Genomic DNA, 5,976 nt, shown 5'->3' on the forward strand with positions numbered 1-5,976 from the left:
AGAATCATTGAGGCTGGATTTAAGAGAGTCAATTTTTAGAGGGCTTGAATTTGGGGAAGAAATGGAATTTGAGGGTATAGTTGCCTTCTAAGGGGATGATTTTTGAGACTAGCAAAGGTGAGAAGATTCTAAGTAGATTTTATCGTGAGTCTTTGTAAAAAACAGTAGGATTACTTCAATTATTTTTTAAAAAATATTTTGGTTCATTGTTCTTTGACTTGACATTAAGCCTTATCTTGGCAATAGGGACTCAAAATTACAGCTGGATTATCTGTGGTTTTGGTGTATGTGGCTACGTATTCTTCTTCTTTGAGAAAAATTAGCCCAATAAAATCCTTGTCAATGGTGCCACACGATATAGAGAAAAAATATGATAAACGCTAAGTAATTAACCAAGGAATTTTGAAAATGCAAATGATTTGTGATGAAATGATAGATCTGAAAACTGACTTGCACTTGAGAAGGCACTGTCAAATTTATTGTCATGTTATATCTTCCTAGAAAGTTGGTGAGAATACAGCAGATAATATGGTCAGAGGGCTGAGAACAAGGCAGGCATTGTATTAGAGCTTCAAAAATCATTTTGGTTTCTCAAATTCTATGTCTAAGTAAAAAATAAAATCTTGACATGGCAGTTAATTATCATGTAATATCAGGTAGCATTACATTTTAGTGAAAATCTCAACTACAGAAGAATTAAACAGAATACTATAAACTAATTCCCTTAATTCAAAAGTGAGGTTTTCATCATGTGCACAGACCTTCATACAGACAAAGTATATGATTCCAAACTACCTTCTCAAGAGACAACATCAGCAAAATCGCAGAGTAGGCATCGCTGAGCCTTCATGTCCCCTTGAGAACATTAAAAACAAGCAGAAGCGGGTCGGGCGTGATGGCTCACGCCTGTAATCCCAGCACTTTGGGAGGCCGATGTGGGCAGATCACCTGAGGTCAGGAGTTCAAGACCAACCTGACCCACATGGGGAAACCCCGTCTCTATTAAAAATACAAAATTAGCCAGGCATAGTGGCACATGCCTGTAATCCCAGCTACTCAGGAAGCTGAGGCAGGAGAATTGCTTGAACCTGGGAGGCAGAGGTTGCGGTGAGCCGAGATTGCGCCATTGCACTCCAGCCTGCACAAAAAAGAGCGAAACTCTGTCTCAAAAACAAAAAAACAAGCAGAAGAGTCCATAGCCAACTTTTTGTTTTCTCTCTCTCTTTTTAATTGGGCAATAATTGTACATATTCATGGGGTACACAGTGATATTTTGATACATATAATATGCAGTGATCAATCAGGGTAATTAGCATATCCACAACTGAAACATTTATCATTTATCTGTGTTGGGAACATTCACTGTCCTCCTTCTAGCTATTTAAAACGATATATTATTGATAACTAGAGTCATCCTCAAGTGGTATAGTGCACTGGAAGTTATGACTTCTGTGTAGCTGTAATTTTGTATTCTTTAACAACCTCTCCTGCTGCCTCCTTTTTCACCACCCTTCCCAGCCTCTGGCATCCTCTGCTCTATTTTTTATTCCTATGAGATCAACTTTTTAAGCATCCACATATGAGTGAGTACATGTGATCTGTTTAACTTTCTGTTCCTGGCTTATTTCACTTAACATAATGTCCTCTGGTCTTACCCATGTTTATATGAATGACAGGGTTTCATTCTTTGTTTTGGCTGAATAGTATTCTATGATGTATGTATACCATATATTCTTTATTCATACATCTGTTGTTGGACAACTAGGCTGATTTCATATCTTCACTGTTACTTTGTTAGAACTCTGGGGAAAAAAAATCAAGGGTTACAGCAACCGATAGAATGCTGATCTAAGGGGGAAAAAAGCAACTTAAAAATGATAGGAGAGCTGCGTGATAGGAAACTCCATCTCCTTCCCAGTATGGCAGTGGTGTTGAAGTGGCAGCAGCATGTATTTCCAGTGTGGGATCCTGTTCTCTGACTCCAAAGAAAGAACAGATCTTATTAACAAATTATTGCTTATCTCTGTTCTACCATGACTGGAGATACCTAAAATACCAATGCAAGGTGCTTGTCTCTGTTTTGCCTAACTCAGAGGTCAGGCCAGAAAAGTGGTGGGCATCACTCAAAAACAGTGCAAGCTAAATTAATACTCATCATTTGCTTGGGGCCAAAAAAATATGGTTGAAACATACAATAGACCACCTAAGCCCTAAGAAAAAAGCTGGGGAGAGTTTCTTTGGGAAATTAAGACATTAAAAAGTAGCCGCGTGTATAGGGGAGTTTCAAAAGCCATTTGCATGCACAGGGAAAGGTGAAGGGTCACCAAAGACCTATGGGAACTCTAAAGTTTCACCCTAATGTGATCCCTAGGCAAGGAGTAAGCTAGCCAAGTGTAGAAGAAGTTGCCTGGCACAGAGAGAGTCTTTGAAAAGGGTGGGAAATTTTAGCTTGTTGTAGCTCCTAACATACAAAGAAATCTCTGAAAATGTGCAGGGTGAACAGAAGCTAAGAAATACAGACTTCAGTGACCACACACAACAAGAAATAAAATCTTTGTAAAAGTAGTTTTGTAAAGTCAATAAACAAATGGAATACTACAACCTTTAACAATAAAAAAAAAAAAAAATAGGCAACCCGGGAGAAAGGGAAGAATCTGATTTCCAGTGAGAACACATTGTAATATCCAAATATCCACTTGTCAACAAAAAAAATCACAAGTCAAGGAAACAAGAAAGTATGGCCAATTTAAAGAAATAAAATAAATCAACATAAACTATCCCTGAAAAAGCTCAGACATTGAACTTACTTGTACACTTTAAAGCAAGGCTTTGAATATGCTGACAAAGCTAGGGGAAAACATAGAAAAAGAATTAAAGAAAACATGAAAATGAAAACCAACATATAAACAGAAGGAGAATATCAATAGATAGAAATTATTTTAAAAAACCAAATAGCAAGTCTGCAGCTGAAAAGCACTATCTATAGAATATTCTCTAGAGGAGTCCAAGAACAGATTTGAGCTGGCAGAAGAAATAACAAAGATAGGACAATCAAAAATGATTAAATCTGAGAAGAGAAAATAAAAAATAGTGAAGAAAAATGAACAGAGCATAAGTGAACTGTGTACCATCAAGGGAAACAAGACATGCATTATTAGTGTTCTAGGAGAGAAAGGGGCCAAAAAGGTTGAATTCTTTAATGACTGAAAACTTCCAAAATTTGATGAAATATATGAATTTACAAATTCAAGACACTCAATCAACACCAACTAGGATAAATTCAAAGTTATCCACAGTGAGACACATTATAATCAAATAGTCAAAAAAACAAAAACAAAAAGAAGTTTGAAAGCCACAAAAGGCAAGTGACTCATACATATCAATGACCATACAGGGCTCACTAATAAGACTAACAGATAATTTTTTCTCAGAAACCATATAGCCCAGAGGCACTGGGATGACACATTTAAAGAGCTAAAATAAAATCACCTTGATAATCAAGAATTTTATATCTGACAAAATTGTCCTTCAAAAATGAGGGAGAATTTAGGAGGTTCCAAGACAAACAAAAGGTGAGAGTGTCTGTTACCACTAGACCTGTCCTACAAGAAACGCTAATGAGATTTCTGCAGCTTGAAGTGAAAGGACACTAGATAATTATCAAAGCTGTTTGAAGAAATAAAGATCTGGTGTGTGCGGCTGGGGAATTCATGTGGAGGTCAGAGTGGAAGCAGGTGTGAGAGGGCCCAGCAGAAGGAAACATGGCTGTCAAAGTGTTTGAGTACATTGGAAAGTTTGGCCTGGCCTTAGCTGTTGCAGGAGGCCTGGTGAACTCTGCCTTATGTAATGTGGATGCTGGACACAGAGCTGTCATCTCCGACCGATTCCATGGAGTACAGGACACTGTGGTAGAATTATCTTTGACTGCCCTTCTCGACCATGTAATGTGCCAATCATCACTGGTAGCAAAGCTTTACAGAATGTCAGCATCACACTGCGCATCCTCTTCCTGCCCTTCGCTAGCCAGTTTCCTCACATCTTCACCAGCATCGCAGAGGACTATGATGGGCGTGTGCTGCCCTCCATCGCTACCGAGATCCTCAAGTCAGTGGTGGCTGCTTTGATGCTGGAGAACTATCCACTCAGAGAGAGCTGGTCTCCAGGCAGGTGAGCGGCGACCTTAAGGGGCGAGCAGCCAGCCACCTTTGGGCTCATCCTGGACGACGTGTCCTTGACAGGACTGACCTTAGAAAAGGAGTTCACAGAAGCGGTGAAAGCCAAACAGGTGGCTCAGCAGGAAGTAGAGAAGACCAGATTTGTGCTGGAAAGGCTGAGCGGCAGAAAAAGGCGGCCATCGTTTCAGCCAAGGGCAACTCCCAAGCAGCCGAGCTGATGATGGCCAACTCACTGGCCACTGCAGGGGACGGCCTGATGAGCTGCGCCAACTGGAAGCCCCAGAGGACATCACATGCAAGTTCTCGCTCTCCAAACATCACCTACCTCTGGCAGGGCAGTCCCAGCTCCTCCAGCCGCCCCAGTGAGGGCTCCCACCCCCTACCCTGCCTGCACCCACGTGGGCCAACTTTGCCACAGCCTGGATAGTTAATACTGCCTTCCTTCTGCCCCCAACCCAGAAATCACTGTGAAATGCCACGATTGACTTAAAGTGAAGGAAGTAAAAGTAAAATCACTTCAGATCTCTAAAAAATAAATATATAAATGAAGATCTCCAGTAAAGGTAATTTCAAGGGTAAATATAAATACCAGTATTATTATTTTTTGACTGATAATTCCACTTTGTGTTTATTAAATGATATAAACACAAATGTGTAAAATATGAATCTATGTTATGGCCACACAGTATATAAAGATGTAATTTGTGGCAACAATAACATGAAAGGAGAAGACGGAGATGTACCTGAACACAGTTTTTGTATGCAATTAAAGTTAAGTTGGTATCAATTCAAAGTATATTGTTACAAACTAAGGATGTTAAATGTAATCCCCATAGTAACAAAAAATAAAATATCTCAGGAATATACACAAAAGTAAAGGAGAGGAAAATCGAATTGGTTTACTAAAATTGAAAAATTAAAAATGTAACTAACCCTAAAATGAGGCAATAATGGAATAATGGAACAAATGTATTAGACATACAGGAAACAACAATAGCAGATATCCTTCCTTATTAGTAAATGTAAATTCATTAAACCCTCTAATCAAAAGGTGGATATTAGCAGAATGAATTTTGTAAGAAAGTAATATAATTATATGCTATCTAGAAAACACTCAATTTGGAACTAAAAACACAAACAGGTTAAAATGAAAACTGGAAAAGTACATCCCACATAAATAATAACCAAAACAGAGCTGGAAGCCTATACTACAGACACTCTAGATTTATAAGAGACAAAGGAGATAAAACAATCAGCTACCAAAGGGGATAAAAAATTATAGGCATATGTACACCAAACAAGAGCCCTTATGTATATATAAGGGCTTTCAAAGGGGTGTGTGTGTGTGTGTGTGTGTGTGTGTGTGTGTGTGTGTGTGTAGAGAGAGAGAGACAGAGAGAAAGAAAGAGAGAGGTAACATTGATAGAATTAAAAGGAAAAATAGTTCTATAATATTAGTTGGGAATTTCAATAACCCACTTTCAATAATGTATAGAACATCTAGACAGAAGATCAATTATAATATGGAATACCTGAAAGATATTATAAACCAACTAGTCCTAACAGACATAGAGAGCACCTTACTCAACAACAGAAAAATATGTCTATGTCTCAAGTACACATAGTCTATTCTCCAGGATAAATCATATGGTATGTCACAAAACAAGTATTAAGACATGTTAAAACATTGATACCATACAAAGTATTTTATCTAGCCACAGTGGAATGAAGTCAGGAATTAATAACAGAAGGAAAACTTAGAAAGTCACAAATATGAAGAAATTAAGCAACACTCTATTAA

The 5,976-nt window shown here is 38.2% G+C and overlaps 1 pseudogene; it reads left to right on the forward strand.

Moving 5' to 3' along the window:
- Positions 1-3,761: 3,761 nt before the first annotated feature.
- LOC105486586 (prohibitin 1 pseudogene) lies at positions 3,762-4,541 on the forward strand (annotated as a pseudogene).
- Positions 4,542-5,976: the final 1,435 nt, after the last annotated feature.

The sequence above is a fragment of the Macaca nemestrina genome, chromosome 9 (genome assembly GCF_043159975.1).
Source record: "Macaca nemestrina isolate mMacNem1 chromosome 9, mMacNem.hap1, whole genome shotgun sequence".
NCBI classification, from domain to species: Eukaryota; Metazoa; Chordata; class Mammalia; order Primates; family Cercopithecidae; genus Macaca; species Macaca nemestrina.